Source organism: Lactuca virosa, chromosome 3 (assembly GCF_052849685.1).
Source record: "Lactuca virosa cultivar CGN04683 chromosome 3, Lactuca_virosa_CGN04683_v6, whole genome shotgun sequence".
Classification (NCBI taxonomy): Eukaryota; Viridiplantae; Streptophyta; class Magnoliopsida; order Asterales; family Asteraceae; genus Lactuca; species Lactuca virosa.
In genome coordinates, this window is record NC_136428.1 from 157065488 (window position 1) to 157085634 (window position 20147).

The window sequence follows — 20147 nt, forward strand, 5'->3', positions numbered from 1 at the left end:
GAGAAGGTTCAATGCGCACTCGACCTTCTGGTCAGCTGGGAAAGAACAAGTAAAGAAACACCCCTCAACATCAGACAACCACCTCATGGAAATGATCGGATCATGAAACCTATTAAACGCCGAGGGCTTCATATTGTCGAAGTCCTGGTACTGGAAGGCTCTCCCCCCTCCAATCCATGCAGCAGCGACGACCGCGGTGGCAGCAGCAGCATCAGCCTCTGAAAGTGCAGCGTATCGATCATCAAAGAAATCCATCATGGTGGTCTCGATAGACCCAAACAACTTTGGTATCATCCCCAGATAGTAGAAACAACCTCAACATGAATCGTCTCCCTGACCTGATCCTCAGTCAGCCCGGGCCTAACCTAGCCACTAGCTCCTGCTCTTGCTCCGGATCCCCTCGTAAACACCATACTGAAATAAACCAGAAACCATCAGAATAAGCGCAATTCATATCATAGGAGCTATTCCAAATAACAAAACTCTGGGGGTTGTGACTTCCCTGCTACACGTACGTGTCCTATGCTTCCAGTAGTACGGACCTATACTACCTTCCGCACCTACCCGTATTTGTCTCAGAAGATCATTACAACCACCCTAACAGCACATACTAGAATATGCATACATCATATTCTCTCTTCATAGAGAAAGGCTAACATTTCTAAACTGACTGGTTTCTCACACACAAACCCTCCATAAAACTTCCACCAACCATGCAACACTTGTGTATGCTAATCATACATAATGCTGGATCCCATAGACATTTGAATACCCAATTCTACCCTAAGTCCACAACCAAACAAGGAACAGGAAATAAGGCCAAACCAAACATTCACAAGCTATAAGATCTTAGTTATGTACAACTATGATGCATACACTAAGCAACTACAGTAATGATCTCAATTGCATACAGAAATACCCTAGGCTATCAGGCATCATATATCAGACAATTATACCACGCAATTCCTGAAGATCCCTAGCCTACCACTAGCATGATGTTCTACCATAAACATAGTATCAAATAACCGTGTGGGTAACTTGGGATATACTTTCTTGCTCTGACAGATCGTACAAATCGCATCCTTCCTTGGTTATTTTTGAAAACAATTTTGAAAACCAGTTTAAAAACTTTTGCAGTTCCCTAGTTTGAGTCTGGATTCTCACGAATGTTCATCCAATTCTCTCAAACCAAGGCTCTGATACCAACATGTAACACTCCCAAAAATCACAATAAATTAAAAAATTCTAAAACCAACCATGCATTAAAATTGTTTACAAACAAATCATTATTTCAAAAGCTTTATTTCAAATCAGAGTTTTCCTCAAGACTCGAAGACATAAAACTAGAAGCTGTGTACGCTCACCCCTTTGCCTTTCCACGATCCTCAGAAGTACCTGAAACCGCAAACTAAAATTGTAAGCCAAATCTTAGTGAGTTCCCCCAAAGTACCAATACACCACATAACAAGCAAGCATGCAAACAGGAGCAGCCATCATGATTGGACCGCCTCGCAGGGCCTACAACCTATCTGGACCACTCCACGAGCAGTCGGCCTGACTGGACTACCTCGTAGGGCCTACAGCCTATCCGAACCGCTCTACAAGCCGCCAGCCTGATTGGACCGCCTCATATGGCCAACAACCTATCCGGTCGTCCCCGAGTTTCTTGGCCTACAACACAAAGCAGTTACGCCTTAACCCAAACCAACATGTCGACATATGGAACAAAAAAACATGAACACAAAGCCGGAAAATATAGATAATCATACGAATCAAACAGATCACTACAACATAAAAACATCATATATACCAGGATACAGATCTAATAGATCACTACAAAATAGCAACATACGGTAAACCAGGATATCAATCCAATGGGGCGACATTGGTTCCTTCGACCCGTAAGTACAGTGAGGAAAACTCACCTCACAGTCTGAATGCAATCTGAATAACTCCCAACTCCGACAACCGGCTCAAACCAAATCCTAAATGTCAAAACATTTCCCATTCTAAATTAATAACATTTTCCCAAAATACCCTTGGTGAAAACTGGTCAAAATCAACAAGTCAACCGAGTCAACCTAACCAAGTCAACCCAGCCGAGTTGACTCAGGGCTCGTACACGGGGCGTATAAGCGGTCCGAGACGTCGGAGCCAAATCTGCATATGTGGAACGTACCATCTAGTACGCCCAGCGTACGCGACGATTCTATTCTTAACCGATTAAGAGCTTAATCCTTCGACTTAATACGTCCAAATGCAGATCCAATGTTAAAATACCACCAAGAGTCATAAAGTTTCCAACTTTATGACTTTGCATGTCCATTAAGTGCTTAACACAAATTCTCAACATCTTAATGCCTTAAGACCTTCTAGAGCATGCATGGAGATAGTCTCAGATCCAAGCTGCTTCCAAGCTCCAAGTTCTTCTCCTCACCTTCTTCTCCTTCAAGAATACCACAAGGAAACAAAGATAAGCTCAATATGCACTCTACTCACTTAGGGTTTGCTTGGGGTCGCTTTTCTCAGATGGAGGCTGGTGAGGAAATGAGAAATGAGAGATAATGATGCTTATATATGGACCAAACCCTAAAAATTTGGGTTTGATGATTTCTCATGTATGCCCCGAGTACGCGGTATACGCCCAACGTACTAGGGTCCGTCCCAGTACGCTCAGCGTACACACGTACGCCCATCGTACTGCCTCTTTGTCCAAAATCACCAAAATGCCACTATGGGCCATTCTTGCAATCATTTCCAAGCCCAAGGGTCAAAATGCAATATTCTTACATACTTAGGGTTGAAATTGAAAATACCTCATCATCGGGATGTTACAATGTGTGAAATTTTGTCTATTTAAAATTTATAAGTCTAAGTGACTATAAAAAAATCTCAAGAAAAATACCAATATTTTGGGCCAGTTTACGAAATAGTCCTAATTTTTTTTAAATGTCCTAAAAACCAGTAAAATGTTGCATTCTAACCATTTTCTCACAGTTATAACTAGCAATAAATTAATTTGGGAATATTTCGTAAACTAGCCCTAAATACTAGGACTTTTCTGCAAAAACTCTTATTTTTATATTATTATTATTATTACTTTATTAAAAACACAAACAAATATATTATTGTAACACTCGTTTTCCAGAATAGATCAGTTGAGGACTTAAAGGGATCAAAGGTAAGGTTTTTGGGAAAAACATTATGACACAACGTGGTCAATGGAGCACCACGACATGACATGCCAATTTCAAGAAACACACATTTAATGCCCGCCACAACGTTGCAAGATGGATGACATGACGTGGCAACTGTTGCATCCTAAGCCCATTATATTTAGGGTTTCTTCTATATTTAAGCATTTAAACTCAAGGATTAGGCCATCTTCTTCAGCCTCTAACCCTTCAACACAAAACCCTAGCCTCCATGAATGATTGAGAGCTTGTTTGCTTGATTATGAGCTTGTTCTTTGGAATTTGTTAAAGCTTGAGGAAGAAAGATTCATTTTTATGCAAGGAAGCAAGGAGCAAGTTTGGATCCAACATCTCCTTAATATTTTCTAGAACTATTTAAGGTATAAAGTTCATACCTTGACATTCCTCCATCTAGATTCGAGTTTGGGGTCATTTTTGGGTGGTTTTGGTCCCTTCCATGGATGATCTTGGAGTTTGAGGAATTCCAGAGCTTGCTATGGTTCTCTAATGGACTCTAAGCTCCGGATAATTGAGAAAAGAGCGATGTTTCGAGTCATCTTGTGTCCACGTACAAGTTTGGGTCACATTAAGGACTTATTGGACTTAGAATTGTAGATCTTGCCTTGAGGTGGAGTCCTAATGGATAAGGTTGGAAACTTTATCCATCAAGTTTTTGAAATGGACCAAATCTGAAGTCTTGGGTTTAGATCTCTAAGGATTAAGTACTTAAAGAAGAATATGGCCTTCTGCTAGGAACCATGACATGGCTAAGGGCTTACCACGACGTGGTGGTGTCCTGCATGTTGACTATTTTTTCCTGACACGCCCATGACGTGGCCAAGAGGTATCTACATCGTGGTGAGTGTTGACTTGGTTAACCATTGATGTTTGTTGACCGCTGACTTTTGACTAGTTTTACTTTGGGTGAAACTTAAATAACATGGGTTATTGATTAAGGATTTATCCTTGTTTGGTGCTAGTTGGTTCACGAGAGTGATAGGAGCAGAGAGTGATGATATTGATGTGCTTCCTTGGGTCTTCGATTCAGGTGAGTTTCCTCACTATACTATGTGTTACAGTGTATATCCTTGTGTGTTTGGGTATAGGAGTAATGGTATATTGGTTGGAGTACCAGTAGGTCGGTAATAGTCTAGTGGAGTTCCTTAGGGGTTGTATGTAGTCACGTAAGATAACCTGAGAACTCTTGATCTAGACTTTATTGTATATTAATTGATTGGTTATGGCTCTATAGTGGGATCACATTGGTGAATGTCTATCTCACCTCTGGTTACATATAGCTATGCATTCCTTGGAGATCTGTCGATTGTAGCGTAGAGTATTGTATGATACCTTGTATAATGTAGTAGGTTGTTACACAGGTAGACTAATGTACATAGTTGCTTGTGTTTATGTGTTTGTTTGATCTATATATCGACATATCAGGTGGTAAGTTGAGGCGGTCCTGTTGTATGCGGTAGTCCAAGATACCCGAGCGGGCTAACAGTATGTTGTAGGCCAGGTGCGGATCAACTGTATGTTGTGAGAGAGCGTTCCAGCAATACTGTAGGCCTTTCTAGGTAGTCCAGTCAGAATGTAGGTTCGGGAGAGCGGTCCAGGCAGACTGAAAGCTCGTATGTGCATGCATTGTACGTATATTTTGGTGTGTGGTATTTTGGAGGAACTCACTAAGCTTTAGCTTACAGTTATGGATTAAATGTTTTCATGTACCATTGGTAAATGTGGAAAGGCGAATGTGTGATTGTACACACTCATCAACAACATTGTAATTATGCATTTATAATATTCTATTTTTCAATTAATTTCATTTAAACAAATGAGTTTTCTTAATTTGAGTTTTTATGAAAATAGTTTTATACCTTAATTAAAAATGGAAAAAGAAATTGACTGTGAAAATGGAACGTTACAATTATTTTTTAAATTTATTATTATTAATATTATTAAATAAATGCATATATAAATATATTTTAAATACATATTTATACATATGAAAAAACATATTTATATATTTTTTATACCTTAAAAATATTTTTAATTAATTTTTGGTTAAACGTAGTTATACGTATTATTATTTAATATATGTATAAAAACGTGTAAATAAAAAAGAACTTAGAAACGTTATATATATATATTGTAACATCCCGTTTATTAAATAAATAAATAGACAAATTAATGAATGAATAGTAGCCCATAAATCAATAATAATATAGCAAGGTGTTGGTCTCGAGGAGTTAATTGATACAATTTTGGAAGTTGGGGGGTTAAAAGTGTACGCTCCGGAGTGGTTTGTAAATATTTATGAAGGGAGGAACTGCTTGGTAAATTATTGGGACAAAATTTGAAGAGATTTGAGAGGCTAAGAGGCTGAATGGTAAGTTTTGGACCTAAAATGAAATGAATTTATGGAGGCTAAAGGGTAAATGTTGGATTAAAGATGAAAAGATTTTGTGAGGAGGGGCTGATTTCAGAAAGATGGATAAAGTTGAAACGAGACACGGGTTTAACCACGTATCTTTCTTTTCCTTCCATCTCGTTGGAATATTGGAACCCTAACCCTAAGACATTATACCACCAGCCGCCACCACCATTTGTAGCATCTTCAGCCGCCGCTTGCATCACAGGTCCGACCGCCGACCGCTACACTATCGTTGAAGGTCGCCATTGCGATGTCTGTTGCCGGAAACGTCGGGGCCGCTGGAGAACCGGAGAAAAACCCGTTGTGTTTGCCGTTATGCGAGTCGTGAGCGAATAGGAGGCGCTCGGTAAGAATCGCAGCCACCCATCTATCTCTTCTTCTTCATTCTTTCTGTTATTTGGCGTCGTACACGCCGACTGGGGTCGTCGGTGGCCTTGGGTCACCGTTTCTGTGCTTCCGGTCGTCACCTTCCACCCGAAGTAGCTGAGTTGGGAGTGTTTCGGTGTTCAGCTCGTGTTTACGAGTGTGTGTGTTTGCTCGACTGGGGACCAAGAGAATCCACCACCACCACCGTGAGGTGGTGGCTGTCACTCCCTACCACCGCCTGCCACCACGAGGGTGGCTGTGTGTGTGCGTTTATTGTATATTTTGGGTGTGTATTGGTAGTACTATGTTGTATGAGCAATGTTTTGGCCGGAAAAGTAACCACCACCACCGTGAAGTGGTTTCTGGCACCGCGTCATCACCACCAACCGCCATGAGGTGGTGGTTGCCGCCATGAGCCGCCGCCGACCACCATTGCCCGAGGTGGCAGTGGGTGGTGCCCGGCCTAGTGGAACCCTAATGGACCTAAAATCTTAATTTTGGACTTGGTTGGCTTATGCTTGGGTTAGCAACCCTAATTAGGGTTTAGAAAACCCTAATTTTAGAAAATGTTGGTTTTGGATTGTTGGGACCCGCGTTTGGACCAGTGGACTGAAGTTATGACTTATGTCGATTCCATTGTATGTTGGCTTAGTGGAATAATGGACTTAATGGGTTAAATCCTTAATTGGTTAAGTGAGAACACTTAACCCTAATCGTCATTTCATGTGAAAACCCTAATTATGTTGGGTTTGAGCTGGGCCTTTTTAGTTGGGCCTAGATGTTTGGACTATTGATGGGCCATCCAAGAACAAGTATATGGACTATTATAAGGACCATTGGACAGGCTTGGGCCTAATTGGGAAAAATTAGGCCATAACTGGGCCTTGATGATTATGAGGTATTGGACCATTGGATTGACAAGTGTTTGGACCATAATAAATGGCTGGGCTTTAAGGTAAGACCATGTAGAGGTTTAGGCCCAACTTGGAAAATTGGGCCATAGTTGGGCCTTGGTTGATTATTTTATTTTTGGGCCTTTAGAGTATGAGTTGGGCCTTGGTTTTGGCTAAGCTAGGTTAGGGGTAAATGGTCTTTTTACCCCAAGTATGGACTTTTGGTTTTGCATTGGAACCCAATTGTTAATTGGGTGTTATTTTGATGTTGACAGTTTAGGGATCTGTCAGCCAGCAGACATAGATTTATTCGCGGGACTTCAGCAGTGCGAGGTGAGTCTTCTCCTGTAGGAACGGGTCTAAGGCACCAAGGCCGGCCCATTATATATGTTAGTTCCGGATTAATCTCCAATGTCGGGCGGGGCCCGATGTAGGTTTATATGTTTCCGAGTTGCGACCCGATGCCGGGGCGGTACCCGATGATTGTTTGTATGCATGATGTCTTTGTGATTCTTGCATGTGTTTGTATTTGTATGCTTTCTGGACTCCGGTCCGATGCCGGGGCGGTTCCCGAGGAATGTTAGTATGCTTTCCGGATTTAGATCCAATGTCGGGCGAGGCCCGAGGAATGTATTTATGATTGTGTTTAGATGATTATGCTTATGTTTATGTATATTAGTAGATATGCTCATATGTATTCTGAGATGTGCTCGATGCCGGGCGGGGCCCGATGCCGGATGCGATTCGATGTCGGGTAAGACGATGCCGGGCGGGGCTCGATGTAGTGGGTAAGGCCCAAATTATGTTTATGTTATGTGTTTATGTTATATGGATTGTTGATATGTTTATATGTATACCGGATCTCAGTCCGATGTTGGGCGGGGCCCGATGCCAGATGAGGCCAATGCCGGGCGGGGCCCGATGTAGCAGGGCGGGGCCCACGATATGTTGATATGTTTATGTTATGTGATTATGTTATATGTATGGGTGACATGTTCATATGTATACCAGATCTTGGTCCGATAACGGTCGGGGCCCAATGTAGGGGGCAAGGCCCAAGTTATGTGATCATGTGTATAGTATGTGGTAGTTTGGGGAGACTCACTAAGCTTCGTGCTTATAGTTTTCATTTTTGGTTTCAGGTACTTTCGGTAGCAAAGGGAAGAGCTCAGGATGATTGCAGTGCACACACCATTTGTTTAGCCTGGGATGTTTATACTCTGATATAGTTTAACAGCTGTTATGATATTTTGAGATACACTATTTATGCTTTTTATATGATGATGATATTTATGGTTTATTTAATGATTTAAAAAATGAAAATTGTGGCCTGTATTATTGGGATGTTATATATATATATATATATATATATATATATATATATATATATATATATATATATATATATATATATATATATATATATATATATATATATATATATATATATATATATATATATGTATAACGCCCGGTTCCTGGTACGTATTTTAAATAAGAATTATGCATTTTTACAAAGGGACTCGACGAGTTGGAGGCCACAAACTCGTCAAGAGGGAATTAGATATGTTGGACGCGGGACTCGAAGTCTACTCGACGAGTTGAGGAGCCTCGACTTGACGAGTAGGCCTGCCATAGTGAAACCCTAATTTTCAGGGTTTGCGCCCTATTTAAACACCTTAACACCCCCATTGTGGTGTCCCTCATCGCCTCCCTTAGTCCAAAAAACACTAATTCGAAACCCTATCCCATTTTGAGTGTCCTTGAGCCATTTTTGTGTGTTTTTGTGGTTTTGAAGCTTGAGAAGGAAGAAGAAGCTTGGGAGTTCATGAGAAAGCAAGTAGATCTAGAGGTTATGTTCCATTTCCAGCTCATTTGAGGTATAAAGTTTATACTTTGTCCATTCATCTACTAGATCTCTTTTTGGGGTAATTTAGGGCTTTAAGGAGCCATTTTTGGAATCATTCATGGATGCAAGCATGTTTTAGGGTTTAGACTTCAGATCCAGGGTCCTTGAGGGACTCCAGGGCATAAAGGTGCCAACTTTATGACCATGGGAGTCCCATGCATCCTTTGAACCACTTTTTAGGGCTTTTTGAGCTAAGTAGCCCATGCATGAACGTAATGCTTGAAACTTTACGTGTTATATCGACCCAAGGAGGCCAGATCTATGTTTTGATGTGTTAAGCCCGAATGAAATCGACTGTATAGTTTTGGATCATAGGGGACTCGACGAGTCGTTCTTAGGACTCACCGAGTCGGGTCGTGGTTCCCCAAACCTTTTCTGTTACTTAGCAAACTTGTTGAGTCTAGAAGATGACTCAGCCAGTTAGACGTGTTTTGGACTTAAAGGTCAAGAACTCCACGAGTCCAAGGATGAACTCGGCGAGTCAATGAGCAAATGTCCTGATCTGTATGAAGGAGAACTCGACGAGTCCAAGGAGGGACTCAACGAGTTCAAATGGAAAGTCCCGATTCTTTCATAAGGATAAACTCGGCGAGTTAGAGGATAACTCGACGAAACATATCGCAAATTTGAGATTCTCTGAATTGTGGAACTCGACGAGTTGATGGACCAACTCGGTGAGTTGAGTCAACCAGGATGTTGACTTTGACCAAGGCGTTGACTTTGACTTTGACATTGACCATTACCCTAGATTGACCCTTAAAGGGGATATGAATATGAAGGGTAACTAAAGGATACTGTTATGTGTAGGAGTTTGAGGAGAGTTGATCCCAACACCGAGGACAGTTCGGTTACTGCACGACATTGAGGTTAGTTACCTTCCAGTAGAAATGGGTCTAAGGCCACAATGCCGGCCTACTAGTAGGAGTAGTTTTTTAGATGATTGTCTATATGATAATTATCTGGTATGCCATTATTAGTTATGTTTGTGTGCTAGGATGGTCTGCGATACATGTTAGTAGGAGTAGGGGTGAAATAGTCCCCGGATACCGGTTGAAAGATATCGAAGGGGTCATCAGAACCCATGCATGCCTAGCAGTATGTTCATGTTATGTTATTATGTGGTAGTGGTAGGGGTGAAACAGATACATGTTAGTAGGAGTAGGGGTGAAATAGTCCCCGGATACCGGTTGAAAGATATCGAAGGGGTCATCAGAACCCATGCATGCCTAGCAGTATGTTCATGTTATGTTATTATGTGGTAGTGGTAGGGGTGAAGCAGTCCCCCATTACAGGTTGAAAGATACCGAATAGGAGGTCAGCTTCCGGTTACCGGTTGAAAGATACCGAAGGGGAGGTCAGCTCCCGGTTACCGGTTGAAAGATACCGAAGGGAAGCCCATCTTCCAGTTATGCTAGTAGGATACCGTTGAAAGATACCGAGGGATAGGCATTATGTGTTTATGGTATGTGGTATGATTGGGGAACTCACTAAGCTTTGTGCTTACGGTTTCAGTTTTGGTTTCAGGTACTTCCTCTTCGAAGGGAAAGGAGCCGGCTCGGTAGCAGCGCATCACACCCTTATTTTCCGCACCATGATGTTCTTAGGACTGTACTATGACATTCTTCTTCCATGACATGTTTTATGACATTTGACTTATGGGTTTATGGGTTTGATATGATATTGATGATGTTTTCAATAAACTGTTTTATAAATTACTTAATTAAAAACAAAATTTTTGGTCTTGAAATTTGGGATGTTACAAGTTGGTATCAGAGCCTTGGTTTGAGGGATTCGGACACACCTTCGGGGGTGTCTTGACTCAAATCGAGGGTTTGAAAGATTTTTACAAGAAAATAGTTCTTCAAAAATTTAAAATGAGGAGTTTTGAGAAAGAACAAGGTGTGTGATGCGTGCAACCGGCCGAGCTCAAGTAAGTTTTCCCCAAGATACCCATACATGTTATGTTATCATATGATATGATTATGAGAACTGCATGCTAGATTAGGGCTAAGGATCTAGGAAAGATGTATTATATGCCTATTGTATGTGTATGGGAACTATATGCTAGATTAGGGCTAAGGATCTAGGAAGATGCCTTATGTGCCTGCTATATGTGCTTATTGAGTTACATGCTAGAATTGATAGTGAGTAATATGATGGCCTGAATAGGATATGCTTCGTATGGTTACTCAATGCTCGAATGCTGCTTGCTTTGTGCTTTTAGGAGTTCGAGTTATCTTTAGCTAACTAGTAAACGGATACGTTAAGTTACATATTGCGAGGACTAAATAATTTCAGAAGGTTAGGTCTAGCCCTATTTCGCAGCTCTTGATTGAGTCCAACCGTTGTAGGGTAGGACCTCTCATTCGAAGAATTATCTGGTCTTAGTGATATGTAATAGTATTCGCAAGCTAGTTAGGTAAAGGTAGTAGGGATTCCTTATGCAACTGATGGCGGAGAGTAGGTCGGAGAGTTACCCTAGGGTAAGCCTAGGATGAGATTAGTGCAGTGAGCAGTAGTAGTAGAAGGGACTTGGTGAAGTCAAGGCAATCCTTGAGGAAAGTACGGATAGATGTGGAAGGTAGTATGGGCCCGTACTACTGAAAGCAGAGGATCCGTACTCGAGTCAAGGAGGGCTGAGATAGAACCATGGAACTTGTAGTATGTGAGACCTCTAGAGGTTATATATGACCCTGACGATTATGTGTTTTGTTTTAGAATGGTCATGATTACGCGACACGGAGGGGGAGGTTCAAGGTCAGGATCAGGTTCAGGATCCAGTTCGGGATCGGGTGCCGAGCCAGTTGATGAGGGACTATGTGAGTTCATTGCTTCTGATATTATGAGAGGCATCCTTGAGTCGACCCCGATGATTTTCGGGTCGATCAAGGAAGGGATTATCGAGCTGATGGAGGATCGCCTCAGGGCGTTTCGGAGTGATATGGCGGCCACTCAGTCAGGGACACGAACATTCTCCTTCAAGGACTTCAGGGGATGTGGTGCGCCAGAATTCCACGAGGTGAAGGACCCCATTGATGCCAGGAGGTGGATTGCATACATGGAGTCTGCTCAGTTGACGAGCTTCTACCCTTAGGGGTCGAAGGTCCGGTGTGCGGCATGTTGTTTGAGAGACCGAGCTCAAGATTGGTGGGAGGCGGTTAGTTATTCTTTGGGATCCCCAACCATTGAGGCTATGACCTGGTCTAACTTTGTGACCAGGTTTAGGGCTGAGTTTGCGTCGGCTGTGGAGCTTCAGCAGCTGGCTAGGGAGTTTATGGATATGAGGCAGACAACTGAGTCGGTGGCAGAGATTACCGCCAAGTTCATGGATAGGGCCTTATTGGTACCTCAGTATGCAGGGGATGAGGAGATGTGGAAGACCCGTTATCACGACATGTTGAGACCTGACATTTGGAAACATGTCAGCTACTCGGTATGCCCGACATTGGATGACATGATTGTGAGGGCGAGGGAGAGGGAGATTGACACTGAGCACATTCGGAAGAGGAAGACGGAGACTGAATAAGGTATTGGGGTTTCAGGGAAGAAACCCAAGGGATTTGACTCTAGGTCGAAGGGCCAGCAGGGCCGGAGCCGCAGTGGGAAATACAGCAGGTCACATGAGGGAGTTTTCGGGACTGGGGGATCAGGCTGCTATAAGTACGGCAAGACTGGGCACTTTGGCAAAGATTGTACTGTCCCTAGCCCCACATTTCAGACATCAGACCTGATTTGCTTTCATTGCAATCAGAAGGGCCATAAAAAGGCCAACTTCCTGAGATTGACAGCAGCAGCAGCGCCAGTAGCGGCGCCAACTCCAGCGACCATGCAGATTACAGATGGCGGACAGGGCAAGACAGATGCTCCAGTGGTGAGGAGCCAAGCCTTCCAGCTGACCGCCGAGGAGGCGCGTGCCGCACCTGATGTGGTGACGGGTATGTTTTCTTCTCCATAACTCTTATTTCATGTCAGTTATGATATTTATGTGCTGTGTTTATGTGTTATATTTAGGATCGTTCCATGTGAACGACATCCCAGTTCAGGTGTTATTCAACTCGGGGGCTACCCGATCGTTTGTATCTCTTGCACTTAGCAAGAGGTTTTCTGAGTCTTCAGGCATGTTAGACTATCCTTTAGAGGTTGAGATTGATGACGACCGATCTGTCCGAGCATCAGAGGTTTTCAGAGACTGCGTGTTGAGGTTATATGACGAGCGTTACCTCGTAGACTTGGTTCTCATTCTATTACGTGGGAACAAGGTTATCATATACATGGACTGGTTGACCCCTAATGGGGCGGTGATCGACTGTGCGCAATAGCTGGTGCGTATCAGGACCCCAAGTGGGGGAGACTAGCTTTGTGCTCAGCAGCGAGGGCTAGGCGCTACCTTCATCAGGGTTGCGCAGGGTACATCACCTACGTTATGGATACCCGGGAAGCGGGTAAGGCAACCGTGAGTGATGTGCCAGTGGTGCGAGAGTACCCGAACGTATTTACTAAGGAGCTACCTGGGATACCTCCGGAGAGGCAGGTGGAGTTCCGGATTGACCTGGTCCTCGGTACGGCTCTGATAGCCAAGGCACCATATCGGTAGGTTCCTCCCCAGATACATGAGTTGTGTACACAGCTACAGGAGCTCTTAGACGAGGGATTTATCAGGCCGAGCAGTTCGCCTTGGGGAGCCCCGATCCTGTTTGTGAAGAAGAAGGAAAGGTCATATCGGATGTGTATAGATTACCGGGAGCTAAACAAGGTAACGATGAAGAACCGTTACCCACTCCCGACGATTGATGATCTCTTCGACTAGCTACAGGGGGCATCTTGGTTTTCCAAGATAGATTTGCGTTCAGGCTACCACCAGGTGCGAGTCATAGAGGAGGATGTGCAGAAGACTGCTTTTCGGACTCGCTATGCCCTTTATGAGTTCGTGGTGATGCTCTTCGAGCTCACCAATGCTCCTGCCGCGTTCATGGACCTCGTGAACCGGGTCTACAGACCGATGTTGGATCGGCCTGTGATAGTTTTCATTGACGATATCTTGGTTTACTCCAAGATGCGGGAGGAGCATGAGGAGCACTTGCGGGAGGTGTTAGATACCCTGAGGAGGGAGAATTTGTACGCCAAGTTCTCCAAGTGCGAGTTTTGGTTGCGCGAGGTGCAATTTCTGGGGTACCTTGTCAACTAGAACGGGATTTTGGTCGACCCGACCAAAGTGGAGGCCATGATGAGATGGGAGGTTCCGAAGTCTCCATATGAGATTCAGAGTTTCCTAGGGTTAGCAGGCTATTACCGGAGGTTCATTCAGGACTTCTCCAAGATAGCAGTACCCTTGAACCGGTTGACGAAGAAAGCCGTTGTATTTTGTTGGGGGCCTGAGCAGCAGACAAATTTCGAGACGATGAGGCAGAGGTTATGTGAGGCGCCGATATTAGCCCCGCCAGAGGGTGTAGAGGATTTTGTAGTATACTACGATGCTTCCATTTCGGGTTTGGGTGTAGTATTGATCCAGAGAGGGCACGTCATCGCTTACGCCTCAAGGCAGCTGAAGCCTCACGACGCGAACTACCAGACACATGATCTGGAGTTGGGGGCGGTTGTTTTCGCCCTAAATATTTGGCGACATTACCTCTATGGGGTCCGTTGTACCATTTATACGGATCACAAGAGTCTGAGGTACCTCATGGATCAGCCGAATTTGAACATGAGGCAGCGTCGGTGGCTAGACGTGGTGAACGATTACGACTGTGAGATCCTCTACCACCTGGGGAAGGCCAATGATGTGGCTGATGCTCTTAGCCGCAAGGCAACCCCGATCATAGATATTTGCTTACAGATGACAGTAGTGACTCCGCTTCTGGAGCAGATCCGAGAGGCCCAGCATGAGGCTTTGAAGGAGGAACATCGGAAGAGTGAGCGTATTGTGGGCCAGGTTTCCTCCTTCGACTATGATAGTCGTGGGTTGTTGACACTACACCATAGAGTGTGGGTTCCATATCATGGAGGTGTGCTTCAGGTTTTGATGGAGGAGGCGCACAAATCCATATTTTCTATTCATCCCGGGGCGACGAAGATGTACAGAGATCTTAGTCCTGATTACTCGTGGCCCTGCATGAAGCCGGATGTAGCATGGTACGTCGAGAGATGCCTGACCTGCAGGAACGTCAAGGCCAAGCACCAGAGGCCTCACGGCAAGATGCAGCCGTTAGATATCCCCATGTGGAAATGGGAAGATATTACTATGGATTTCATCACAAGGCTTCCCAGGACCGCACGAGGGGTGGATTCGATTTGGGTCATCGTGGATCGGTTGACAAAGAGTGCTCATTTCATACCGATCCAGGAGAGCATCTCGGTCGAGAAGCTGGCCGATATCTACATCAGAGAGGTAGTAGCTCGACACAGAGTGCCATTTTCCGTGATTTCTGATCGAGATGTGCGATTCACTTCCAGATTCTGGAAGAAATTCCATGAAGATTTGGGTACTCGTCTGCACTTTAGTACGACTTTTCACCCACAGACGGACGGTCAGAGTGAGCGGACCATCCAAACCTTGGAGGACATGCTGCGAGCCTGCGTATTGGACTTTGGTGGTAGTTGGGATACCTACCTTCCCTTGGCAGAGTTTTCCTACAATAATAGCTACCACAAGAGTATTAACCGTCCTCCCTTTGAGATGTTGTACGGGAGAAAGTGCAGGACCTGGGGTGAGGTTGAACAGAAGAGCTATGCCGACAAGCGCCGATCGGACCTGGAGTTTCAGGTGGGAGATAGGGTTCTTTTGAGGTGTCATCTTGGAAAGGTGTCATCCGGTTCAGGAAGCGGGACAAGTTGGGCCCCAGATACATTGGTCCTTTTAGGGTTGCAGCTCGGGTGGGCAAGGTGGCGTATAGGCTGGATCTGCCAGCTGAGCTTAGTCAGATTCATAGTACCTTTAATGTCTCCCAGCTACGGAAGTGCCTGGTAGACGACTCTGCGGTGGTGCCTCTAGAGGATATTCAGGTTGATGACAGCCTGAACTACATTGAGCAACCAATAGCCATCCTCGAAAGGAAGACGAAGGATCCGAGGAACAAGAAGGTCGAGTTGGTGAAGGTGCAATGGCAGCACCGCAAGGGCTCAGAATGGAATTGGGAGCCGGAGGATGAGATGAGGGAGCACTACCCCGAGCTTTTTCCGGATGCAGCAGCAGACTTCAAGGACGAAGTCTAAAATAAGTAGGGGAGATTTGTAACGCCCGAATCCTGGTACGTATTTTAAATAAGAATTATGCATTTTTACAAAGGGACTCGACGAGTTGGAGGCCCCAAACTCGTCGAGTAGGACTTGGATATGCTGGACGCGAGACTTGAACTCTACTCGACGAGTTGAGGAGCCTCGACTTGACGAGTAGGCCTGCTAGAGTGAAACCTTAATTTTCAGGGTTTGCACCATATTTAAACACCTTAACACCCCCATTGTGGCGTCCCTCATCGCCTCCCTAAGTCCAGAAAACCCTAATTCGAAAACCTAGCCCATTTTGAGTGTCCTTGAGCCATTTTTGTGTGTTTTTTGTGGTTTTGAAGCTTGAGAAGGAAGAAGAAGCTTGGGAGTTCAAGAGAAAGCAATTAGATCCAGAGGTTGTGTTCCATTTCTAGCTCATTTGAAGTATAAAGTTTATACCTTGTCCAGTCATCTAGTAGATCTCTTTTTGGGGTAGTTTAGGGCTTTAAGGAGCCATTTTTGGAACCATTCATGGATGCAAGCATGTTTTAGGGTTTAAACTTCAGATCCAGGGTCCTTGAGGGACTCCATGGCATAAAGGTGACAACTTTATGGCCATGGGAGTCCCATGCATCCTTTGAACCACTTTTTAGGGCTTTTTAAGCTAAGTAGCCCATGCATGAACGTAAAGCTTGAAACTTTATGTGTTATATCGACCTAGGAGGCCAGATCTATGTTTTGGATGTGTTAAGCTCGACTGAAATCAACTGTATAGTTTTGGATAATGGGGGACTCGACGAGTCGTTCTTAGGACTCGCCGAGTCAGGTCGTGGTTCCCCAAACCTTTTTTGTTACTTAGCAAACTTTTTGAGTCTAGAAGATTACTCAGCCAGTTAGACGTGTTTTGGACTTAAAGGTCAAGAACTCGACGAGTCCAAGCATGAACTCGGCGAGTCAATGAGCAAATGTATCGATCTGTATGAAGGAGAACTCGACGAGTCCAAGGAGGGACTCGACAAGTTCAAATGGAAAGTCCTAATTCTATGATAAGGAGAAACTCGACGAGTTAGAGGATAACTCGACGAGACAGATCACAAAATTAAGATTCTCTAAATTGTGGAACTCAACGAGTTTATGGACCAACTCGGCGAGTTAAGTCAACCATGATGTTGACTTTGACCAGGGCGTTGACTTTGACTTTGACCATTACCCTAGATTGACCCTTAAAGGGGATATGAATATGAAGGGCAACTAAAGGAGACTGTTATGTGTAGGAGTCTGAGGAGAGGTGATCCCAACACCGAGGACCGTTCGGTTACTGCACGACATTGATGTGAGTTACCTTCCAATAGAAATGGGTCTAAGGCCACAATGCCAGCCCACTAGTAGGAGTAGTTTGTTAGATGATTGTCTTTATGATAATTATGTTGTATGACATTATCTGTTATATTTGTGTGCTAGGATGCTATGTGATACATGTTAGTAGTAGTAGGGGTGAAATAGTCCCCGGATACCGGTTGAAAGATGCCGAAGGGGTCTTCAAAACCCATGCATGCCTAGCAGTATGTTCATGTTATGTTATTATGTGGTAGTGGTAGGGGGTGAAACAGTCCCCGGTTACCGGTTGAAAGATACCGAAGGGGAGGTTAGCTTTCCGTTACCGGCTGAAAGATACCGAAGGGGAGATCAGCTCCCGGTTACCGGTTGAAAGATACCGAAGGGAAGCCCATCTTCCAGTTATGCAAGTAGGATACCGGTTGAAAGATACCGAGGGATAGGCATTATGTGTTTATGGTATGTGGTATGATGGGGGAACTCACTAAGCTTTGTGCTTACGATTTCAGTTTTGGTTTCAGGTACTTCCTCTTCGAAGGGAAAGGAGCCGGCTCGGTAGCAGCGCATCACACTATATTTTCCGCACCGTGATGTTCTTGGGATTGTACTCTGAAATTATTATTCCATGACATGTTTTATGACATTTGACTTATGGGTTTATGTGTTTGATATGATATTGATGATGTGACAACCCGATATTTCGAATCAATGTAATAACCTAAAAAGTCAAGAATTGTAATCTCTTTTAATATAATGAAATTAACGTCAAAAATAAAATGTTCAAAAGTCTCTATTGGGTTGCCTAAAATGATAGTTATCATGTCAAGGTTTTCATAAATATAAAGAACACTAAAATCCGAGTTATAACGAAGAAGTTATGATCAACCTAAGATTCACAACAGAACCGTCAATACGATTAAACGTAAAACGCGAAGTTTTAATAAAATACTTTTTAACCTTAAGTATCTAAATGAAAGTCGTAGATATCATTAAACCGTGAACATACATAAAAAGAACGCCCAAATCTGACTTCGTATGAGGAAGTTATGATTTTTCGAAGTTTCGGATATAGCAGTAGACAGCTAAAAACTCGAAATAAAGATCGAGGGATTTTTGGCCGAAACAATCTAAATGAAAATCGAAGATCTCAACAACAGTAGCGCAACGGTAAAAAGTCTGACGAAAACGGGCGTCCGATGAAGAAGTTATGGATTTAGGACGGAGTTTTCGTGTCCCGGCCTGTTAAAAATAATTAATTAAAAATAAATCAAAATTAGCCAATGAAATCTAAATGAGAGTTGTAGAGCGTATTCTCACCTACGCGTGCATATATAGAACGTCGAAAACGGAGCTCGTACGCGGAAGTTACGGATTTTACAAGTTTGAGGCACAAAATCTGAGGCTGTCAGGCTGGCCGCTACGTGGCACAGTAGGCCACGACGTGGCACAGTGACTGATGGGTTTTCAGGCTTGGCAGCAGACGTCTCGTCCATGGAAGAGGATAGGACCGCCTCCATGACATGGCAACCTTATGGCCACGACGTGGGACCCAAAAATTGGGCTATAAATAGAGCTCAAGGGGTTCCGGGTTTCATTGCTCAATTCCCTTCTTTCTCGTGCCGAAGCTCTGCGATTTAACCCCCGAATCCATCCCGAAGCCCCGGTCTTCTCATCCAAGTTCCGAAGGAAGGTCTTACACTCTCGAGAATTCCCGAGAATCCCGAGAAAACCCGCTTTCTCCTGTCGAAGTTCTGGTCGGTTTTCATCTCACCATCTTCACTCTATCAAGTGAGTTCATACCCCTATAACTACGTTTTCAAATGCTTTTTAAATGCTTTTATACACTCTAAAGGGGGGGAATACAAGTAAACACACGATTATCCTCGTGTGAAAAACATCAATCTTTTGCTATGCTTTTTGGTTATGAAATCAATCATATGTGATTTATAACTATCGTACGAAAACGTTCTCATACAACATATCACGATAACACTTGTCTTTTTGGAATGAAACATGTTGTTATGTAAATATCAAACACTTTATTTATATTTTGAGTATAAATATTCAACAATGTTATTACAAATGTTATACTTTACATACAAAGTCAACACTACACTAGGGTTTATCATACAAACGAATCACACTTTTGGAAAAACTATAATAGGTATAGTTTACTAGATATTCATGAGATTTTACATACTATAAATACTATATCAAGGTAATACTTTCATATACAAGAGCAAATGGACTTTTCATACGTAAATCTATTTGATACTAAGTTTTGTGAGACATTCAACTTCACGTACTTTCAAGTATGTAGTTAAAGTCCTGTATTATATACCATAATCTCTTGTAGGGAGAGCGTGATTCTTGTGTATAGATCTATACGGGATTGACAATCCCGCACCTAAACTGTTAGCTACAGTTAGACTGACAAGTCTAGGGTGACAATCGTCATAACATTCCAACGCCTGAAGAACGTTGTTACGGGCAGTGTGGGTCAATAGCACGGTTATAAAACTCACATGGAGTATTAAAAACACTTTGATTTACGGGGTTATCAAATGCCTTAGTGATTTTATACATACATAAATCTACTATTCTAGGCATGAAAAACACTTTTGCATTTCAGTTTTGGAACTTTTAAACTACCACACATACATGGAAAAACATTGGATTTCTAGAAGCAAACATTCAAATCAGTCGGGTCTTGGTAGAAGACTACTTTTATACTAGTAGGAAATATGGGATTTTCTAGGAGTTTTCAAACATTTACAAACAATTCATTCAGATTTACACAAACATTAACATTAAAT